This window comes from Petaurus breviceps, unplaced genomic scaffold (assembly GCF_028583685.1).
Source record: "Petaurus breviceps papuanus isolate PSGF00001 unplaced genomic scaffold, PetGlider_PUasm1.0 180, whole genome shotgun sequence".
Lineage (NCBI taxonomy): Eukaryota > Metazoa > Chordata > Mammalia > Diprotodontia > Petauridae > Petaurus > Petaurus breviceps.
The window spans coordinates 3,642,781-3,665,655 of record NW_027185782.1 but is presented as its reverse complement, the minus strand read 5'-3'; the positions used below and the strand labels follow the sequence as shown (position 1 = coordinate 3,665,655).

General features: G+C 40.2%; 5 non-coding genes across 5 annotated transcripts; 1 reads left to right on the top strand and 4 right to left on the bottom strand.

Moving 5' to 3' along the window:
- Positions 1-9,369: 9,369 nt before the first annotated feature.
- Positions 9,370-9,442, bottom strand: TRNAF-GAA (transfer RNA phenylalanine (anticodon GAA)). Its single transcript has one exon. It is a non-coding gene; the product is annotated as a tRNA-Phe (tRNA).
- A 3,247-nt stretch (positions 9,443-12,689) lies between these two features.
- On the bottom strand, positions 12,690-12,762 carry TRNAF-GAA (transfer RNA phenylalanine (anticodon GAA)). Its single transcript has one exon. It is a non-coding gene; the product is annotated as a tRNA-Phe (tRNA).
- A 499-nt stretch (positions 12,763-13,261) lies between these two features.
- Positions 13,262-13,335, bottom strand: TRNAN-GUU (transfer RNA asparagine (anticodon GUU)). The gene has a single exon. It is a non-coding gene; the product is annotated as a tRNA-Asn (tRNA).
- A 2,659-nt stretch (positions 13,336-15,994) lies between these two features.
- Positions 15,995-16,067, bottom strand: TRNAM-CAU (transfer RNA methionine (anticodon CAU)). The gene has a single exon. It is a non-coding gene; the product is annotated as a tRNA-Met (tRNA).
- A 4,342-nt stretch (positions 16,068-20,409) lies between these two features.
- On the top strand, positions 20,410-20,483 carry TRNAN-GUU (transfer RNA asparagine (anticodon GUU)). Its single transcript has one exon. It is a non-coding gene; the product is annotated as a tRNA-Asn (tRNA).
- Positions 20,484-22,875: the final 2,392 nt, after the last annotated feature.

Here is a 22,875-nt window from a genome sequence, read left to right as displayed (position 1 = left end):
CATAATCTACTGAACAAAATCTGTCCCTTCAGAGTGTGAATGGTACAATAGCAAATAAACAAAATTGCATAAATGTATGGCTCTCACTTTTTCTTTGTGTGTGTGTCTGTGTGTGTGTGTGTGTATGCTGCTGAATATATTTCTGAAAGTTATAAAGAAAGAGTTGGTTACTTATCAACTCATGGATTTCTCTTTTAATCTCCTATGTCTTTCATCTGAGTAACTCATTCTTCCCTTTTTTGTGTGGAAGGGAAGGAATAGATAAACTTTTTTTTTTTCAGTAGATGCCTAAGAAATGGAGGTAAATTGATAATAAATGGTTTAAATGCTTTCTTTCTCATCAGTCCTTTATGGCCTTTGTCCTTTGTTCCTACAATATGACTTCAATAATGGTCACTTTAACCAGACACTACTTGCATATTATATAATAACATTGGTTTATCAAGCTTCTTCCCTCCCTTCCCCTTCCCCCTCTTCTTTCCTCCAACGAAATGTGTACTTCCATAAGGAGACATCTGATTCCTGGATTGGGATACTCAGGCATTATTGATCAAATAATTTGTGTTTGGGGTGATCTATAATAGAAAATCATAGTAATAGCATTTAAGTTGTTTGCTGCATTTCTAAAAGATCCAGGACCCATCTCCTGGGAGACGGGGAGGAGAGGTATACCATTCTTTAAGTAAGCAGCTAGGCAGGTATTGAAAAGGTATATACCTTTAGGTAGAAACCAACAGAACTCATATATAAAATATAACACCCAGACCTTATGATAAGGTTTCCTTATTTCAGTTGGGCTGTCTTGGTCTTAATGCATGTCAGCATTGTCCTAGGTTTCTAAGTACTAGTAATAAATAGAACCTGGCATCTAGCCCAACCTCCTAATTTGACAGAAGACAGAAAAAAGTCTAGAAAAGTAAACTGGCTTGCCTAAGATCATGGATAGTAAATGGCAGAGCTGGAATGTAAACGTGTGTTCTGACTCCAAAATCAATGCTTATTCTGCTATGCCACACTCATGGCTATTATGTCTGTCAAGCATGGACCAAGTTCTGCTATGGTTTGAAGGCAGATAGAAAACTGAAAACTTCTCTATAATTTTGAATGAGTAATGGAATATAGCCATCTAGATCTAGGAGTTGCCTTTATAGACCTCTAAACTGGCTGGGAATGTTGGTGTGGGCCTATAATCCCTGCTACTAGAGTGAGGCTGGTGGATTTCAAGTTTAAGAGTTCTGAGTGGCAGAGGACTAAACCAATCAGATGTGAGCACTTATGTATAAATGGTGAACCCCAGGAACAGGGGGGTTATCGGGTGGCCTAAGGAAGGGTGAACTGGCCTGGGTTGGAAAACAAAATAGGTCAAAACTTCCATGCTGATCAGAGTGGAGCCAGGTATGTGAGGACTCTTCATTTTCCGTCAGCAGCCCTAGTTGGTTTCTACTTTAGAAAATACCATACCTTTCCCAGGATAAGCTGACCACCTAAAGTATTACCATGCTCATTGACTCAGTTTTTCCTCAACTTCCTCAGTTACCTCTCCCCTTTTAGTAGAGGGCTGGATGGTGGAGCACTAAACTCCTACCCAAACCTTCCTTTATAGAGGTTGAAGATCGGAACGTTTCCAAGTAACTTTTAATTTTCCATTAGCAGCTCCACTTGGTTCCAACTCCATGGAACATTGTGCCCCACCATGCTGCTTTTCAGCTTTGTTTTGCCCATTTTCTTCCCTCATTACATTGGAAACTCCTTGAGGACAGCATCTGTTTTTTTTTTTTAAATTTGTATCCCCAATGCCTGGCACCATAGTAGGTGTTTGATAAATGTTTGATAAATTGAATAGTCCCTGTACTTCCTATATGGCTGATAAGGAAACTGAGTCTTTAAAACTGAAAATAGATATCTAAACTGGTTATGTTGTAACTGAAGAAATTGATCTAAGAAGTTATCTAAGACAACAGGAGATTAACTGGTTCTAGAATCCAGGTTTCTAAACTTCCAAACCTTAATTCTTTCTATTCTGTCATATTGTAGTTTTCGTGTTTGAGGAAGGGTACAGATGGTTAATATAAAACTCTCCCTCAGCATTAATATCTCATGTAAATCCTGGGACACAGAGCAGATTTGATTATGTCTTTGTGTGCACAGCTTGCATATTTGACCTTGGTCTCAAACCTCACTGAATCTCAGGCTGCTTGAAATAAATACGTGGCAAATATCAGTTTTTAGAGGTATAGTAATTTCTGCATTGTGCCTGGTAGTTATTTGCTCCTGAAGATAGTTCTTCCAAAGGACATGATCATTAGTGATTGACAAATGTAGTCGAGGTCAACTGTTGTCATAATGGTCATACCTATATCCTTGTTTGTGTCATCAGTGATTTTCTTACCTGCACAAAAGGAGAATTCTTAGCATTAGTAGTATATTTTTGAAGAGGACAAATAGAGTGTGATCTTCAGATTCTCTAATCTAAACCAAATGTCTTGAGCCAAACTTATTTATACAGCAACATTCTACAAGCCATGGAATTCTCAATATCTTTAACGAAAAAAGGATCTTTATTAAGCATTAGTTTTCTAATATGTTACCACTATCAGGACATTCATATCTTGAGCCAGCTTGCTTTTCATGTGGCAGGGGGGGCTTGTGATAAAGGGGACTATTTGTTAAATTCATTTGAAGAGAGCCACAGGGGGAAAGCCTCTTGGATCTCTGAGATCCCTTCCTAGCTATTCTGTTTTTTTTTTTAATTTCTCTCTAAAAAGTCTAATATTTTAACCCAAGAGACTATAGTTTGAGTTCTCATTCAAGGGTAGATATGTTATGATAATATTATGTGTTCAGCTCCTTTAGTGTTGATTATGTTCATTTTTGTGATAGAGAATCATCTCACAAAACCACCACCACTACCCAGTCTTCTCTGGAACCCTATGTAGGGAGAAGGAATACTTTAATAAACAACTCACATTTTATATAGCACTTTAAGCTCTGCAAAATGATGTCTTAATCCTGTGAAACAGACAGTCTGAACAACATCCCCATGTTTCAATATGAAGTTGGTGTAGCAGCAAGCACCCCAAGCGTCCCCAGGGTTTGCTGCCAACACAGGTTCTTGGATCTGCTTTGATAAAGGAAAGCAACTCAGAATGGGTTAACAAGCTTACTTTAATCAGTCAAATATGTATCATTTACCTAGTTCAGGGGAAAAAGGTCAGCACCCCGAACTTCAGAATATACAGACAGAATTATCAAGACAGAGAAACAGATCAAGTAGACAGTTTCCAAACTGTCCAACTATTACATCCATACCAAATCAACATCTGGGTTTCAAAGCTGGAGGGGGCTCTGGACAATGGCTTCCCAGAGTTTCATCTGATCAAATCACAGAACACTTCTCAAAGTGAGCCCCAAAACAAAGCTACACATCAGGGCTTATATAGCCTTCTCCTGGCTCAGAGAATGTAACAACTTTATTGACTCACTGGCCAATCAAGAAGTATCTACTGAAAAACAAGCCTCCCACCCCAGGCTTCAGGTGCACTTTAGCCTAGGGGCAGGGAAGATCTTAAAAATTTACATTCCCATTACAGTTGGGCACTGGGAATTTGGTTTGTGTTTTATGCTGAGCCTGACTCAGGCCAGTTCTCTGATGTTTATGTTCAATATTGGAGGGGGGAAAAGAGAAACTCATAGGTCATTTGCCAGTTAAAGTGAGATATTCATAGGCCATTCACTAGTTTGCTATAGAAGGGAAAGAATTGATAACTTGGCTTACAGCTGATAGAGTTGAGTGAAGATACCATTTCCAAGTTGCCCATCCTAGTCCAGCAGCCAGGCATCAGAGAGCACCTAGAGCTCTTTGTGACTTTTATACTCTGGTAACCAGACAGAGATGTCATTGGCTTGAGCCATTAGTCCTCTGAGGCAGTCAAGTCTTGACAATCCTTTCAATACGTTTTAAGAAAAAAACTAGTGTAACTTGCAAGAAGGGGAGACCTGTAGGGTTACATTAGAGTGTTTTAAGATCAAGTTGTCTCTTTCTCAATGTTATCAACCCTTCAGTACTATGACTACAAACAGCACTTCTTGCCTTCACTCCTGATTGCTTCGAGAACTTTTGTGTGTTTGTCCTTGCATCTTGGTGCTTTTCCTACACTTCTATTCTACTTTATTAGGTTTAGAATAAAAATATCATTTTAAATCAATAAGCCTAACAGCTGAAATATCTCGTGGATTATATATTACTGAGAATACACAATAATGACAAAGAATTGATAAAATTCTAATCTTGTTACTAAAGAGGACCATATTAGGTGTGGGTTGACCTAAGGGAAGAAACCAGAGCTATTCTTACAAAAATATAGTTTCCTAAGCTTTCCTCTTCCTTCATGATTTTTTTTATTCAGATTTTATATGTCTTTGTCCCAGAATGAAAGCAATTTATTAAATACCCTTTATGAAAAACCTAAATAAAAAATATTTCTATGTGTATGTACTTATGACACCAAGTCTAATTTTTCTTACAGGGCCCCAAAAACCCACTGCCTTAATGTAAAAACAAACAAACAAACAACAAAACAAAACCACTTAAAAATTGTAATTTTGAAACAAAGTGACTAAAATGTCTGTACTCTTTGATTTAGGAATTCTACTTTGGAGCATATGCCCCCAAAGAATTCATTGAGAAAAAGGAAGTTACCCTATATTTATATTATTTATAATAATATACACACATTTATAGTAACACTTTTTGTCTTAGCAAAGATTAGGGAAAAAATGGATGCCCATCAACTGGGGAATGGCTAAACAAATTGTAGTAAATGAATGTAATGGAATATTATTGTGCTGTAGGACATTACAAACATGATGAATACAGAGAAACAAGAAAAGATGTATTATGAGCTGATGTGAAATGAACAGAGCCAGGAAAACAATACACACAGTGACTAAACATAAAGGGTAAGAATTACTACAAAACAGTCAAAAGCCAGATATAGCAAAATAAAAGAACTTTGAAGAAGGGTGAGCACAGGAGAGGGGTCTAAGGACACAGAACATCACATAAAACAGGGAGGCTCCCGCCCCCATCAGGTTTGCTGATTTTTTCCCCCCTTCTCACCTTTTTTTCTTTTATCTTGAAAAATTCTTTGTTACAAAAAGATAGTTCTCTGGGAAGATGGATGGAGTAGGATACAGGGGGAATCTAATTTAAAAGAAAATATATCAATAGAAATCTAGTTTTAAAAGGTGTGCTTAGAAGCCTGGACCAGTTCAATTCCTTTCTTAAAAAATGTCTCTTGAATGAAAGAGACAAGCTAACAAAAGATGGGAAATTCTAAATTGGAATTTAGTTCAAAGTCCCTTTGAGTAGAAACATCTACCTTTTAAGAAATAAGCAAAGTAGGAACTTAAATCAATAAATTAATATTAAAGTAAATGGAGTTATGAGTGGTGTTTGGGTTGTTAACAGTCATGAAGATTGTCTTGACTTTCCAATTTATGGTAATCCAATGCTCTCTTAGCTTTGAGGTTACAGAACAAAGTGCAACTCTACAAGTTCAAAAAGGAAATGGCACACAGCACACAATGTAAATGATTATCTAGACTGCCTGAGAAAGGCAGAATCTGAAGGCAGGAGCCACTATATCCTGAGACAGCCCATTCCCCTCATGGGTAGCTCTAATTGTTGGAAAGTTTTCCTTATATCTAGCCTGAATGTATTCTTTGCAAATTCCATCTACTGCTCATAGTTCTGCCTTTTGGTACTAAACAAAAATCTAAGACTTTCCAGGTTCTTTTATGGATTTCTTAGGCATAGATGCCCAAAGTTTTATGTTATAAATAGTATCCAATATTTTGCATATACATATACATACCACAAATAGGCAAGATAGATTGTCAATTTAATTTCTAAATACATTTTTTCACTCTGAGTTAAAGCAATGTATCTGATATCCTATAACATGGACTTAAGTTCCTTCCCAGTTTTCTACACTACAAAGGAAACTACCTAGTGCCCTTGAAGTCAGTAAGTTGCTATTTAAATCTATTCACCTAATGAATATTCTTTTTGTCCTTAAACATGTCCTTTTTTTCCCATCACCTGATGGGAATGAATATGGGTTTTTTTTTGGGGGGGGAGTTATGAATATGTTTTGCATACACAAACAGTACTCCTAGAGGGAGCAGAGCCCAGATCCCTCAGCCCATGCTACATGAAAACAGATCGACAGTACTGTCTTTTAAGAGGAAACCAATTTTTTTTTCAACATGACCCTGTAGCAAGCAAAGGAAGAAGAGATAACATAGAGCCTAAAGGAGGATCTGAGTGAGTGAATATAGAAGTTGAATTTCCTGAGGGGAAAATTGAATGGTAGGTTTGGATGCCCAAAGAGTTTCCTTGCTTAGGGAAACAGGATTAGGGAGAACTATTTATAGCAGCTCTTTTTGCCAGTAGAAAATAAATTCCTTGAGAGCAGGGGCTTGAGAGCAGACATCTCCAATGCTCGATTCATTAAGAGCTTAATATATGCTTACCGAATGAAATTGAATCTGATGCTGCTTTTACTTATCAAGCTTTTGGTGTAATAGTCAAAACTACAAGCCTCTGAAGCCACAGAGAGACCCATCTACACTCACTTCAAACCCCCACCTGTATAAGGATGGAAAAGGGCATTTCCTTTTTTGGCCTAGGATTCTCATATTGAACCTCCATACCCCAGGAGAGACTGACAGTGAAAGTGGGAATAACGGCCCTCAAGTGAAGAAAAATAACTTTTCACAGGCTACAAGAAGTATCTGACATCTGGCATCGAATCTGATTATACGTGCAAGATAGGAGATCCCTAAGGAACTGAAACCTCTGAAGAATGGTCCGTATCTCCTCAGGATCTTTATCGCCTGTTCTCTGACTTCTATTCTCCTGAAGAATTCATTCCCAGTAAACCTCCTTTCTCCTCGGAGTTTCAGAACCACGGTCAGTTCCCAGTTTCCACTGCATGCATTTGTCACTTTGTTTTTTCATCTCTTTACATATTTTTGAATGGGAAAAAAACCCCCCAATAACAACAACCCAGCAGCCATAGAAAGGCTGTGCTTTGTGCGTTCGTAGACGGTACGTGGGAGAGAGAAGAGGGTCTGTGGACAGATTAGAGCGAAAAAATGCAAGATCCTTCTGAGTTTTCGATGGTTTCCCTAGCTGCCCCCCAACCCCTTCATCTTCACAGTACATATTACTGTCGTAGAAGGACTTTCAAAGGTGGGAAGAGAAAGATCTAATTAAAAAGTCGTTGCTTTTTTTTTAATCCCAGGGGAAATGCCGAGGCTTTCAGATTTTCTTTCGAGCTCTTGCCTCTCAAGCTTCTTTCTCCACCCCCTGTTCTCCATCCTCTATTTGAGCATCACTCCATTCTAGCATCCCTTCATCCCAAATAGTTTTACTACGGGAAAAAAATGCGTGTATATTAGAAAACTCCGAAGGCAGAAAAGCTTAAGGAAACCCCATACAAAGAAAGCCTAGAAGAAAAGTAAAGGTAATAAAAAGTGAAGTTCACAACCTGTACAAGGAAGCAGAGTGACTCAGTGGAAGTGTGCTGGGAGCATAACCCAGAGGTCTATGGATCGAAACTATCCTCTGCTAGTAGTTTTCTCCCAATGTAGAAATATAATTCCCTACTTTGAGATCTGTGCTATCTAGTTTATTAACTGGAATTGTTGAACTGTGTAAGGTAAAGCTTTCCAAGCTGTAGTCGTCCTGTTTTTCTGAACACTTGCCCTTGGTGCAGCAAATGGCAGTGAGTTCTCAAGGCCAGATCCTGGGTTCCAATGTCCATAGAGTTATGGATGGGTGATGATAACACAACAAAATGAGACTATTAACTTAATAGATCTTTTCAGCCTCATTATATACTACTACGACTCCTGCACCATTCAGTGGGGCCAGTGTTCTCTCTGCTCCTCACAGAGGGAATTTTGTCTCCTTCTGAATTTTTGCATTGTGTATCTTATGTGATTGTAACTCCTAACCTCCACCTTAAAGCATCTCTCTCCCTCTCCCTCAGATTACCTTTATTTCTCATGGAATATGACCAGAGAGCCAGGTTGTAGTAACTGAAAATTTCTGAGAGAGACTGTCCTGTCGCAGGTATCTTGTCCTCTGAGTGTGCATTTCCACAGACAGCAAGGCTGTAGTAACTGGAATGTTCTGAGAGAGACTGTCTTCTACCACATGCAGTGGTCTTTTGAGCATTCTATAATTGAACCGATATTTCCCCTCCTCCTTCCTGGAGGTGAGAGGTCCCCAGATGTTACACGTTGCACAGGTTTTCCAAATGTATCGATCATGTGAGGTGACTTTTCCCCCTATCTCAAAATCCCACATACAGGATTCTTGGAGATGGGTCAGGAGAGAAGGGGGAAGGGAAAGAGGAAGTAGGGGGCATCCCCTTCATCATTGCTTACAACATGAATATTCCATCACATTGATAGAACTTAACTTTTTTGGCCATTCCCCAGTTGATGGATATACCCTCTTAGTTTCCATTTTTTTTCACACCATAAAAAGAACTGCTATAAATATTTCTAACATATTTGAGAACAGCAGCTAGCTAAATAAAATGGTAGGAATAGGAATAGAAAATTCTCAGGGTATGGAGATTATTTAGAGTTTCCAGATCTAGGATGCTACCCACCCCACCCCCCCAAAACCCTTCTGTATTTGGGATGAGATGAGTATTTTCATGATTTTGGAAATGGGGAGAAAACTTCCCAGAATTTAAGGATTATGAAGCAAAATAGTGATGAGCAACAGATTAGAAAGCAGAATAAACCATTTGCAGTAATTTTTGTTTTCAAATAAAACAGTAACTGTTTTATTCTTTCTATTTGTATCCCTAGCCAAGAAGAATGTCTGGCACACAGAAGAAACTTACTAATGCTTGTTGATTGATTGATTAATTAGTAACATATCCCCTAGCAAAGTTCTTTTAGCTCTAAATAATAACTGCTGCCAAGCTGAAAGGCCTTAAGATATGTTCTTTTAGCAAAAAGATTATAGAGCCTTTGCTTTAGGGAGATACAACTTTGGTTAGATGCATTTCCAGCAAGCAATGCCAATTCACTCACTAAACTAAATTATGCTAGACTAAGGAAAGACTTAAACTGAGTTCTTCCTGACTGCAGTCCAGCCCAGAGGAGGACCTACGATAAAGTTGAAGGATCATGCTCCAACAAAAGCAAGTGAGACAGAAAAGTCAGAGCAGAGTAGAAGGCTCAAGCCAAGACTGTTAGTGAAGAAAGGAAAGGAGAAGAAAGAAAACCTGAAGGTAAGCAGATCCAATTTGTATGACGTTACCAATGCAAAACAATCACTGCCGAAACCCGGGATCGAACCAGGGACCTTTAGATCTTCAGTCTAACGCTCTCCCAACTGAGCTATTTCGGCTTACTCGTAAGACTTTTTTTTGATTACTATTCTTTTGTAAAGTCAGTCATTTTCTTAATCGTTTCTAAATGAGAAACTGTTCACCTGAGTAATTAGTTTCGAGTCAATTCCGGTACACGGCAGTTCCCACTCTGATCCTGCTCCAGCGTGGATGGAGTACCATTTCAGTGGGGCAGCAAGGTTGAGTCTCTGCTTTGTGAGAGAGGGACCATGTGATTTCACTAATTGTGGTGAACTAGATTTGTTATTTCATCAGTACACAGAACTCCATTGATCATCTAGCAATGGAATTAGGTGAAGGTCAGCACCTTCTCTTCAACTTAGAGTTTTTGAGAGCTCTTGAGGACTCTTAAGAACTCAGTTCATTCTATCCTATGGGAGAACTAAGGGAGGGCAGAAGAGTATCCAAAAAGGAAATGAGAAACAGGGATCTCTAGTATCAAATGCTGCAAAAGGCATTTTTATAAAATTGTTATAAAACATCCTTCCAAAAACCTCTGATACAGTCTGCCATCCTTACATAAGGAATTGAGGAGAAAAAGCACATGTAGGAAACAGATAGCTCACAGCTCCTGAAAGTCTCTTTAATAGGATCCTCAAGACGTTCCATTAGGTATCACCTAGCTTTTATGCTATGCTCTTTACAAAGCTTTGAATTTGCAAACGGACTATATTTGCCTCCCGATGAAGACACTACCACCAGCTGATCTGGGGATGATGCTAAGACTGAAAGAGAGAGAAGAATGAGGGTAATGATCCCTACCATATTTCCAACCCCAGAAGAGAAATAATGAAATTTTGATTTCCCCAACCTGAATAACAATAAAGCAATAAGAAAGGACTAGGACTCAATCCCTCTGGGAAAGCCTGAGATAGAGGTAACCATTCCCAGAGTGCTCTTTTTTTTATTTTAAAGAGATTTGGCAGACTAACCTCGAAGCGAAAATGATCATGAGACATTGCAGACTGAACTGCATAATCCAATCATTTCTTTTTGACAAAGGAGAGAATACTAAAGAAATAGTTTAATGTATCTAGGTAAAGGGGAGGTCCCACATCTAATAGGAACATAACACAATGCTGTCAAAAAAAAAAAAAAAACCAAATCATACTTTACAGATTGAAATGGGGCTCCTGGAGGCACCTGCTTTATTTATACAGGGGCACTTGAAAACCTGGATCATTGGAGCTGGTTGGAAAGACATAATCAAAACCAGAATTTCAAGTTTGCTCAGGAGAGGAAAAACACTACTGAACAAAGGGAGAGAAGCCAGATATCACACAATATGGACTGACTCTTAGGTGCTGAGTTCCCTATCATATTAAGTGTTCAAAAGAAGCCAAATGATCAGTTGTTAGGGACTGTGTAGAGAGGATTCCTTAATCAGACAGGGTGTTGGCCTAGATCATTTCTATGTTTAATGATAAAAGTTCCTTGACAAAGTTAGACCCATCCACAACAGTATTGAAACAACAAGCAAAGGGCATCTGAACCACTATTCTCAAATTAAAGTAGACCTTGAATCTCTCTTACTTCCAGACCTGTCACATAGTAGTCAATTAATAAGTGACTGTTGATGGATTTCTTTAACTTTTTTTTAAAGTCTCTGTTTGAACCACAATAAAACCTAGTTATTTCTTTTTTCTTCCAGAAGCCATTGTTTCTATCTTGTTCAAGGGAGACTTCTAAATTGTCTATCTTAATCATTCGTGTTGAGCAAAATTGTTTTCCTCATTTATCTGTAAATTACACAATTGGTGATTCAAATTTGTAGAGCATTTTTTTTCTTGAGAAAATCTAAAACCTCTAAAGAGAGTGTTTTTCCTTCAATACAAATTTCATTCTGTCACAATTATTGTCATTGATATTTTCTAAGATTTATTATTTTGTTGAGGACCAAATTTCATTATTTGTGTGAGAAACCAAACAGTTAAAAACTGAGAAGGGAACTGTCCATATGCCTAGGCTAGTAAATACTTTTATCAATTACTTTAGATGTAAGCTAAAATGGTTGTCATCAAAATTGCAGATGATAGACATCTCTGAGGTAATACTTTGTATGACAGTCCAAATTCAGAAATATCTCAACAAGCCAGAACTATGGGCTCAATCTTATTTCAATAGATATGTAAACTCACTCATGTAGATGTAATTTCTTATAGTGTACATCACAACCAACCATGACATTCTCATATTATGTGATTCTTATGCATGTCCTTCCATAAATTCTACAGAGGATCTCTTCACGACAAGCAGAAGGCCTTTCTTTGAAAGACTTAAAAACACTGCTCAACACAATGATCAACCATGATACCAGAGGACCAGTGATCAAAAATGCTCCGCACCTCCTGACAGAAACATGGAGGGACTGAAGATAGAGAATGACACTTTTTTTTTAATGTACGTAGTCAATGAGGGAATTTCTTTTGCTAGGGTGTGCGTATCTGTTGTAAGAGTTTTATTTTTCCTCCTTCCTCTCTCCTCTCCTCCCCCCCCATTCTGGAGGGAGGTGAATGGGAGAGACAATATATTGTTGTTAGTTTAAAAAAGGACCCAAATTTTAAAAAAAGGAAAATTTAATCGATATATTTATTTGTTTATGTGCTACATGTATTTCCCACCCACTACTCCAATAGAATGGAACTGTCTTGAGGGTAAGGGATTGCTTTTGGTTTTGGCATTGTATACCTAGAATCCTGCACAACAGGACCTAGATAGTTACTCGGTAGGATTGGAAAGGATTGGTTGGATAGGATAGGATAGGATAGGATATGATAGGATAGGATAGGATAGGATAGGATAGGATAGGACTGGATTGGAGGGTGACCTCCTTAAATAGCAACTGAGACTAGAATGGGTCCAAGGGAAATTAAAAAGAAACGTCCGGAGTGAACCCTGAAAGCCTTGCCTTCCTCTCTCTAATGACTTCGAAAACCTTACATGTGACATTCTCCCCATACCAACAGCCCCCCCCCCAATCTCCCTCAATCTACACATTTCCTTGAGAAAAAATAACGTTTTCCCTCCATACAAGAGGGGGTACGAAGTGAATGTGGTCTTGTGACAGTTCCCTGGAAAGGAGGATAATGGGATCGCTTTCCGTGGGAATCCATCTAAAGAAGACTTCTGTCATATATTCTGTCAGCAATTGGTTTCTAAAAGCCCTATCCCATACTGCCTTTAGTTTTCGAGATTTCGAGAGCCCCTACTCAAACACCTAAGGAGTTTTAAAAATACCTTTATACTTGCCGAAACCCGGGATTGAACCAGGGACCTTTAGATCTTCAGTCTAACGCTCTCCCAACTGAGCTATTTCGGCTCAACAACAAGCTTTTTTTCCCTCGCTTTCCTTGCTTTGTTTGTCAAAGTTCCACAGAGTCAAGATTTGTGAAGAATTTTGGTTCGGAAAGGATAAAACCTAAAGGCTAAACATCCCATTTTGCTCTAATTTGCTCCAAACTCGTGTCAAAGGAGAATTTAATAACACGTCTGACTCTGACCAGAAAGAAAGAAACATCTGGGATCTTCTGCCATTCTGTTATCTTTCTTCTCAACTCGTTTACACTGGTTGTGAGAGGCAGGTTGTTAACTAGCTTGGTCACCTGTGGTGGGAACTCTGATGGTTATGGTAGAGGAAAGCAAAAGAGAAGGGGGAAGGGCATCAGAGGGAAACAGAGAGATGGAGGAAAAACTCGAGGGCTAAATTAAAAATAAAAGCATAAACAAGTGCGTTAGAAGTAGCAGACTCGACAGATTGTGCCATCAATGGAACGTGCCCAAATTTGTGATTCACACTTTCTGAAGTTTGGGCTTGAAAACGTCCCTGGGTGGGCTCGAACCACCAACCTTTCGGTTAACAGCCGAACGCGCTAACCGATTGCGCCACAGAGACTTCTTGACTTAGGTGGCCAATGGGGTTCCCTTCAGATTTAAAAGAAAGCAACTTCGTTTCCATAAGATCTATTAAGTAAATTCGGTACCCTGAAAGATGTTTTGCAATTCACCCAAAGCTTTGCACAAAAATAACAGAAAAAAACCCCCACTGAATGAATGTACCGGACAAAACCAGAATTCCCCCAGTTAATGCCGACCTCCTTCTCTGTTTGCTCTCCTCTTCTTCACACTAGATAAAACTTGTTAACATGGGCTCTGTAATGGCTGTACCATACGTTAGAACTTCCCTTCTTCACAGGGGAACCAGACAATGGAAGTACACAACAAGAGGCCAATCAGAAAGACTTCTGAAGCCCCAAACTGCTTGACGTAACAGTGATTCTTTAAGAGTGAACTCTAGCGGAATTTGAACAGTCGTCTGTAGCTGCCAGAAACCACAGAACCAGTTTCGATCAGCTCAAGGCCAACCTTGAGCAGAAGCTGCAGACTCAAAACCTTGCTTCGGACTTTGTAAACATCATGCCGCCTGCCTGGTGTCCACAGATGTCTCTTCTTTAATCCTGGCTCTCCTCCGGAAAGCCTTTAGAAATTATTTTATCTCACCTCTTTTCCACTCCGCTTTGAGCAGCTAAGAACTCTCTCCCTCTCTCTTCTCCCTTGTAATATCTTCTCTCCTCTACATGCCTTTTCTCAGATAATAAATGCTTTTAATTGGCATATTGGACTGTTTCATGTCAGGTCCCTTTATGGACCTGGGGGTCTTTTGTTAACAAACCCATCCCACCTAGAAGTTTTGAGGCTTATTTTAGGGACTTTGAAGAATCGGATTTGAGGCTTTCAATATGTGAATTTATCTTTAAAATTTATATTAAAAGGGATCCTTTCTTTGCAGAGGTGGAGGGCTATGGTTGAGTAATACATAATGTCAGATTTTTTCAATGTTTTGATTACTTTTACTGTAACCTGTTCACTACTTCACCTTTCCCTATTAATTGTTTTTTAAATAAGAGAAAGTTCACTGACAAGGAAATCAAGAAGGGATACATTTGGAAATTTAGTGACATGCTGAGTGGGGATGGACTGGGGCGGGAAGAGACTTGTGGCAGGGAGGTCAACCATCGGGCTATGGCTGAAATCCAGGTGTGACGTGATGAGGGAAGGCAGCTTTCTCAATTGCTGAAAACATTGTTGCCATTGTCAGGAGAAAAGGGGGCCTATAAGGGAGACACTCGGAAGGACAATCGACAGAACAATGTGGAGTCACAGTCATTATCTTTCGAAGCGCAGGGTTGGGGCGTACTTCAGAAATGATCCAGCTCAATTCCCTTTCTGTTGAAGAATCTCCTTTCTCATCCCTGACAAAGTGATGGTGCAATTTATTTTGAACGTGGGACAGGGAACTTCCTACCCAACAGGGACAACTAGCTTGGGTGACGTCCAGTTTTCCCACCTCTACTCCCAAGCATTTTTTCCTTTCTGTTGCCTCTTGGAAAATCAAGACGAAATTGACGTAACAGTGATCCTTTACGAGTGAACTCTAGCGGAATTTGGAACAGTTGCCTGAGCTGCCAGTAACCACAAAATCAGTTTCGATCAGCTCAAGGCCAACCTTGAGCAGAAGCTGCAGACTCAAGACCTTGCTTCGGACTTCGTAAACATCATGCCACCTGCCTTGTGTCCACAGATGTCCCTGGAGGTACTGAAGTCTTATTTTTGTTTCTCCTTAGTCCGCTGCAGTCTGAGAGTCTGAAGAAGTCTTTGCCTCAATCAGTGCGGCTCAGGTACAAACCCAGCTGCTTCGCATTCCGAATGGTGAAGGATGCTAAGTCCATAGCGCCGGATGCACACCAGATGGAGACACCATCCTCTTTAAATTAGGTAGATGAATTAGATTTTGGAACTGGGAAAGAATCTTTAGCATATATCCATCCACCTCCACTATCCGAGGCAGCAGAAAAAACGTTTATGAGAGATTTTGGCAGTCACTGATTCCTAGTGTTCCCCAGGGATGACTAATGACTGAATCCTGGATTTCACCCTACTGGTTTATGTGCAATACTGGGCAAAGAAAGCAGTTTTATCTTCTTACAAAGAAATTAAAATCAGAACTGGTAAAGATCATTCTCCTGTCTTTCTCTCTATCTTTCCTGCTTAAATTTCTTTCTTTATGCTTTTTGGAGGGCAATCGGGGTTAAGTGACTTGCCCAAGGTCACACGGCTAGTTTTTTCTGTTTTTGTTTTTGTTAGATGTTTGAGGCCGCGTTTGAACTCAGGTGCTCCTGACTCCAAGGCCGGTGCTCTATCCACTGCGCCACCTAGCCTTCCCATTCCCACCTAAATTTCAAGCTCAGGAGAGAAGGGGAAGGGAAAAGAGAGATCTGGGATCTCAGAGCACCGCGCATTTTCTCTTTCTACGGAAACTAAGGTTTTAGTCATGTATTTAAAAGTCCACACATAACTTTTCCCGTCTGAATTGGCATGTCCAGATCTTTGGAAAATTGTTCTCTCCAGATTCCATTTTATGAGAAAAAAATCGATGGATACATCTGTAGGTCTCTGCTCTTTCCTCAGTGTTCTGCCACAGATTAGTAGAAAACCTATTAGTTTATATGCCTTGATTTTCATTTTTTGTTTCTAGAAACCTGTAAAAATCCACCTGCCTTCTCTGAGGATCGAACTCAGGACCTTCAGATTATGAGACTGACGCGCTGCCTACTGCGCTAAGAAGGCGGCTACAAGAAGCTTTGTCTCCAAGTTCTTGAGAAAAAAAAACCCCGTCATTTTCAATTTCTGAAATGTTTGTATGTTTTTCTATGTTCTATTTATTTTAAATAGGATGTAATATGATTTGTAGACATTCTGAAAAAGAATCCCTGGCTTCGTTACCCATTTTACTTGGTTTCTGTTTTGAGGTGCTGGGCACACTTGGATTATCCTCTCCTGAGAAGAGTCCCAGGAGTGAGGACAACTCTCAGAACAGGACGGAGCTTCTGCATCGTTTTAGGTAGAGATGTCTAAAGGCAGATAAACTTCAGCCGAACTTTCCGAACTCACACCCACCCTTCCTTCTGCGTCGGACACAGCCTAGGCGTTCCTCACACCATGCTACCACAGGAGGACTGGAGCGTTCTGAGAGGTGTCCTTCCTGAGCCTCGAAGACACGCTTGATCTTTACGGCACCCCAAAATGTAAACGAGAATAATTGGAACAATAGGTTAGGGGCCCGAAGTTCTCTTCCGTAATACTAAAAAAAAAAAAAAAGACCCCAACAGATTAAAAATTCCAAGCAGGTTGAAAGATACCTGAGAATGTATTTCTTAAAAATCCGTTTGACAGCAGAAAATTGGGATTTTTTTTTAATCCTCCAAAATTAAGAGGTGAGAAGCATATTTGTGTGCCTTCTTAGCGCAGTAGGTAGCGCGTCAGTCTCATAATCTGAAGGTCCTGAGTTCGAAGCGAAGACAATGGAGTAATTTTGAAACATACTTGTAGCAGAATGATGATTAAGTTACACTCGCTACTAAATTTTGTTAGACGTCAGAATCTGGAGACATTGATTTTCCCCCCACAAATCCTCAGAAAAACCTTTAGACTAAGACCTTAGCTTCCAGAGACCACGAGCCGCGCTTTGAGGTTCCAAATGGGGCCTCTTCTCTCCCTTTTTCACCTGTACTTGAGAATTTGACAGGAAAATTGGAAAGAAAAACGAGAAAATGAGAATGGCAAATTCTCATATTTCTGGATAGCTGAAATTTAACTTTCCTGGAGAGAGAAAAAAAACTACGAGTCTAATTCCAAGGGGGAAACAGCGCCATCTGGTGGGAATCTGGCGCTCCTCAGAGAGGATCGTGCACTAATCGAAGTGAGCTGGCCGCGGGCACTGATTGAGCTAGGCTTCTTCAGCTGTTTGTTGGGTAGCAAAAAGCTGAGGAGGAACTAAATAACGGAAGACTCCGGGGGCTCCAGAGGACTGCTTGACTTTCCAAGAGGCAACAGAAAGGAAAAAGGTTTGAAACAGAGGTGGGAAAACTGGATGTCACCCAAAGCTAGTCGTCCCTGTTGGGTAGGAAGTTCCTGGTCACTAATTCAGAATAATTTTCGTGAACATTTATCAGGGATGAGGGAGGAGATTCCTTCAACAGGAAGGAAAGTGAACTGGATCATTCCTCGGAGAGGCTCCAGGGATGGGAATGAATTGTGAAAGGGGTGGGAACACTAATTGTTCTTTTCTCTCTGAGTCTGATCAGTCCCTGGAAACATCACTGGATGCCAGGTCCAATACCAAAATGTCCATGATGGAATCCTAATAAAGCTGCCCCTAGCCCCAACAGCAGAGACCCTTCTTAGTCCCCCCCCCAATATCCTAACTTCTTCATATATGCCTATCTGCTCACTAGAACAGGTGTGTCCATGAACTAGCATTTCTCATAGAACAGCAGGCGTGTCCATGTGATGAGAACCCAGCCTGTACCTAGCAACTGCCCCCAGACCCATTCCACATATTTGAACAGGTGTGTTCTTGTATTCAATCACAATCATCATCTATCTAGCCCAAACCAGGACCACAATACCTAACCATCAGACCACAATAGCTAGCCAGTTGGAGAACAGCAAGGCCAGAATGTTTAACCATTGAACCATAGATGGGTCCTCCATTAACTAATCCCTTAACAAACTCCTGCCTTTGTAATATTAATCATATTCCTATATTCTGTGTAGATTTTGATTTTGTAATCAGCATCTTTACCCTATAAAAATCCATCTTGCTCTCTCTGAAGTCACTGGTTCCTCCTGGAACTTAGCCTGCTTCATGGGAGGCATCAGTCTCAGCAAATACCTTTACTTGGATTAGAGATGGTCTGATTGAATTCTTTGAGACACTTCCACCACAACACATCATGAAATCCTAACAGTTTTTGGGTGGGCAGAGCCCCCATTGTAACAGCCGGACCAGAAATCAGCAGGACTAGACAGATGCAGACTAAAGAACAGGAAGACCGAGTCTAGGAGTATCACTGGAGATGGACACATACATGCACACATGCATGTATACACAAGTTTTTTCATCTTTTGTTTTTACTGTATACTTTATTTCTCTGCAGCCTTCCACATTTTGTTGATCACTCTCTTCTTCTTGATAGTCTCTTATCTTTCAATTTAGGAAATACCATTCTCTCCTGGTTTTCCTTATACCTAGCAGACCGGTCCTTGTAAATTTCCTTTGCTGGATCCTCAGCCAGATCATGCCTTTTAACCATAGGTTCTGTCCCGGGTCCTCCTCTTTTTTCCTTCCACATTATTTCATCATCTCCTGTGTATTTAATTGCCATCTCTATGCTGACAATTTTCAAATCTGCTGATCCTGTGCTAACATTTATGCTGACCTCAAATCTTGTATCTCCAATTGCCTTTCAGACATCTCACACTGGATGTCCAGTAGATATCTTAAACGGGACACCTCCAAAACTGAACCCATTGTCTTTCCCCCTAGTCCCTACCTCCCTTCTTACTTTCCCTATGTAGAGAGTAATATCATCCTCCAAGTCTGTCAGGTTTGCAACCTAGGTATCATGTACAATTCCTCTTTCATATTCAATCTACAGATCAAAGGCCTGTAGATTTCACTTTTTCAACATCTTTAGAATATGGCCCCCTTCTCTCCTCTACCACTGACACTACTTTGGTACAGGCCCTCATCGATCCACTCCTGGACTATTGCAATAGCTGCTACCTCAAGGTTCTCCCCATTTCAATTCATCCTTCATTCAGTCACCAAAGTGATTTTCCAAAAGCACAGCTCTAACCACATCACTGTCTTACTCAATAAAATCCATCGACTCCCTATTGCCTCCTGGATCAAATACAAAATCCTCTCTTGGGCCTTCAGGGTCCTTTGTAAACCAGTACCCATCCTCCCCTCCCCCAACACATGCACACCACCTGTAACACTGGCCTTTTTTCTGCTTCATGAACAAGACACTTCTCTCAGCTCCAGGCATCTTCTCCAGCTGTCTCCCATGCCTGGAATGTTCTTGCTCCTCATCCCCACCTGTTGGTTTCTCTGGCTTCTTTTCATTCCATTAAGCCCCATGTCCCTATGGGAAGCCTTTCCTAACCCCTCTATCCAGTGCCTTTTCTCTTTTAATTATTTCCTATTTATCCTGTATGTAATTTGTTTATTACCTATTTGTTTGCTTATTGTCTCCCCCTTAGCTTTTTGAGGGCAAAGACTCTCTTTTGCTTCTTTTTTATTCCTGGTTCAGCACACTGCCTAGGACATGGTAGGTGTTTAATAAATATTTATTGACTAACTGACATCACCTACATTTGGGGATTGTTCTGTTCTCTGCCCCATGTCCAGAGCAGAGAGACATCAGGGAGAGAGAGACAGACAGACAGAGTCAGAGGCAGAGACAGAGACAGATAAAAACTGGAGAAGAGAGGAATAGTTTAGTAAAACTAACCAACACATTGCAAGAATCTGATATTGTTTGTAGTGTGGCGCACCCATAGCCCCACACCTCTGTAAAGAAATGGATATTTCTGGGTGGTTAGGTGGCACAGTGAACAGAGCACCGCCCCTGAAGTGAGGAGGACCTGAGTTCAAATTCGAACTTGGACACTTAAGACTTACTAGCCACTGAGTGACCTAGGGCAAGTCACTTAACCCCAATTGTCCTGCTCTTCCTCCCTTGCAAAAAAAAAACAAACTATTTTTATATAATTTTTAAAATAAATGCACATAAAGAATGATGATCAAAATCTGTTTCCTTAAAAACTCCTAAGGTTTTATTTTGTGATAGGGTCTAAAGTTTCCATCTAGACTGAGCTTTATCTGGTGTGAAGAATAAAGCAGAGAACCTGTGCTCCCGGTTCGTTTATTCCCTGGTCCTCCAGGCAGACTGATTCATTGATTCTTTCTTCTGCTTCTATCGTATGCAAAGCTTGGATGAACACAGGAGCACTTCCCAGGATGCTCAGGTTTGCCCGAACACTTGTTCTGAAATCTGATAGGTACAACGTTCCCTGTCAGCATACGGAAAAGTGTGATATTGAGAGGTGTGGTAATGTAGTCTCTGTGGCGCAATCGGTTAGCGCGTTCGGCTGTTAACCGAAAGGTTGGTGGTTCAAGCCCACCCAGGGACGTTTTGCCTTCACCAAAAAAAAAAAAAAATTGACTTTCAAAATTCAACGTAAGGTCTCGATGTTTAGCTCCGTGAGGAAAAGTAGTGAGACCAGTAAGACCACAACAGGACTCACTATGTTGGTGCTCGATGCCTTGAGTCCAGGCATATTTTATTTTGCTCACTCTCTCTGGCGTTTTCTGCATCGATATTCCGCTGATATCTCCTCTTTTGTTTTTTTTCTCCAGTGTCCCTTTCCATAAGACTCCAAGATTTCCACCACAAGTGACCAAGCTAGAGAACACCCTGCTTCTCTCCTTCCCCCTATCCCACAACCACATTTTGTTTTACATGCTGAACTTGGAGTTAGCCTGTGTTCAAACCTCACTTCATACACTTAATTGGAAGACCAAATACTGACAAATCACTTTCCATATCTGTAAAATGAAGGAATTGGATGTACTCTATGGTCCTTTCCACCTAGAAATCTCTGCCAGATGGTCTGTATAATTGGCATCATTCATATCTACACTCCCTATCTACTGGCAGAGTGTTGTGAAGGACATGCTTTGCCAAACTTTTAAGATATACAAAAATGTGAGCTGTTCACACCATCAGAAAGTGTATGAATGAGAGCACTGGCCCTAGGGGGTCCTGAATTCAAATTTGGCCTTATACACTTGCTTAGTGACCCTGGGCAAGTCACTTAATCCTGATTGTCCCATTCCCTCCCCTGCCCCCCCAAAAAAGAAAGAGGGAAAAGGCCTGTGCCTGTAGTGGGAGTCATGTGACTCTTAATTACATGCTTTAGTACCCAGTATATACAGGAAGTTGTCATATATGTGTAAGGAGAGTGAATTTCTTTACTATTAGGAACTGTGAAGTAATTCTTCCATCAAATGTGATGTACTTATAGGACAGGTAGTCATTGGATGGTGTTCTTAAAAAAAAGCAAACTTGGCAACTCCCCAGTAAGTTAAGACAGGAAAAAGTCTTTCTCTTTGGGACAGGGAATCATTCTTGACAATCCAGAAAAGGGCAAACTATGGAAAAAGAAGGAAGCTTTGGAGAGAGAAATTTTCCTTGTCTTTTCCCTAGGAGCCTCTTCTGAAGGTGGGAAATGGGGAGGGGGAGAAATGATAGAGGAGGATAAGGAAATTTCTCTCTCCTCTAGGTGGAAACATTTTCTTGCATGTAACCAAGTGGCCCACAAAATTGAGCTTTTGAGCAGGTTTAACATAGGGTATATGCACCAAACACTTGTTTCAATGCTAGCAATCAAGCATTATTAATCAAATGCATGCAAAAAGTTTACGTTTTCTATTGAGCAATACAAACTTTAATCCCACTAGGAATAAAGTACCAACCAGATTTCCTAAGACTTCACAGAAAACAAGTCTTATACCAATCTGAAGTGACCCTGCTTTGCCCAAAGACCATGTGTCTCCCTCTGAGGTGGTTGCTTGATAAGTCAACAAATCTTTGTCAATCAGCACAGTACTCAATGGAAATCAGCTGATAGTGAACACAGGGGCTGGCTCAGTTGACCCTGACTCAAAGTCAAACTGGAAGCTGGGGTTCACTGATGGATTTCTTAAAATTTTAGCCATGGGTATTAACTGATTCCACTCAAATTCTGACTGATGGTGAGTGATTTGATCTGTTTTCCAATTAATTTGATTGATACTTCATAATATAAATGAATGACACAAGGTTGTTTTACCAAATGTTGTCATTGTGGATGTTTTGTCTATCAGTCATTTGTGAACACACACAAATTGTTTAGCAAGCTATCCCACATTCATGTTTATCTTAATATTGGAAAATGATCTAAAAAGGAAGGATCAAAATGCTCTATCACAAAATGGTTACCTAATTTTAAAAATGTGGCCAGTCATGTGAAGGTGACAAACTTATTCACACCACAACAGGCCCTGGTAGTTCAGTCTGCTTAACAAAATGCTGTACTGAGAGGGAGTGGCAAGAGGGCATCAGGGCAGGAGAAAGGTGGGGAGGTCCCCTAAAGCTGTGACTTGGATTGACCTCCTGTGTTCTTTAGGCATCTCTCTCTTAATGTCCACTCTTCCACTGAGGCTTTGCAGATTTGTGGGAAAGTGTGCCCATTCTTATGCAGGAGATGTTCTATGCCTAATATTCATGGTTTGCCATTTCAAAATGCCTTTAATTTGAGGAAATTATGGCTATTACTTAGCAATGAGGGCTCCCAAGTTATAGTTCTAGGAATGTGAAGAGTACCTTGAACCTAGAGTAGCTAACCCTTCTAAAACCAATCTATTAGTGTTAATATAAGAACAACTCAGAAAAAGCACTGCACCCACACACCTATCTATCTATCTATCTATCTATCTATCTATCTATCTATCTATCTATCTATCTATCTATCTATCTATCTA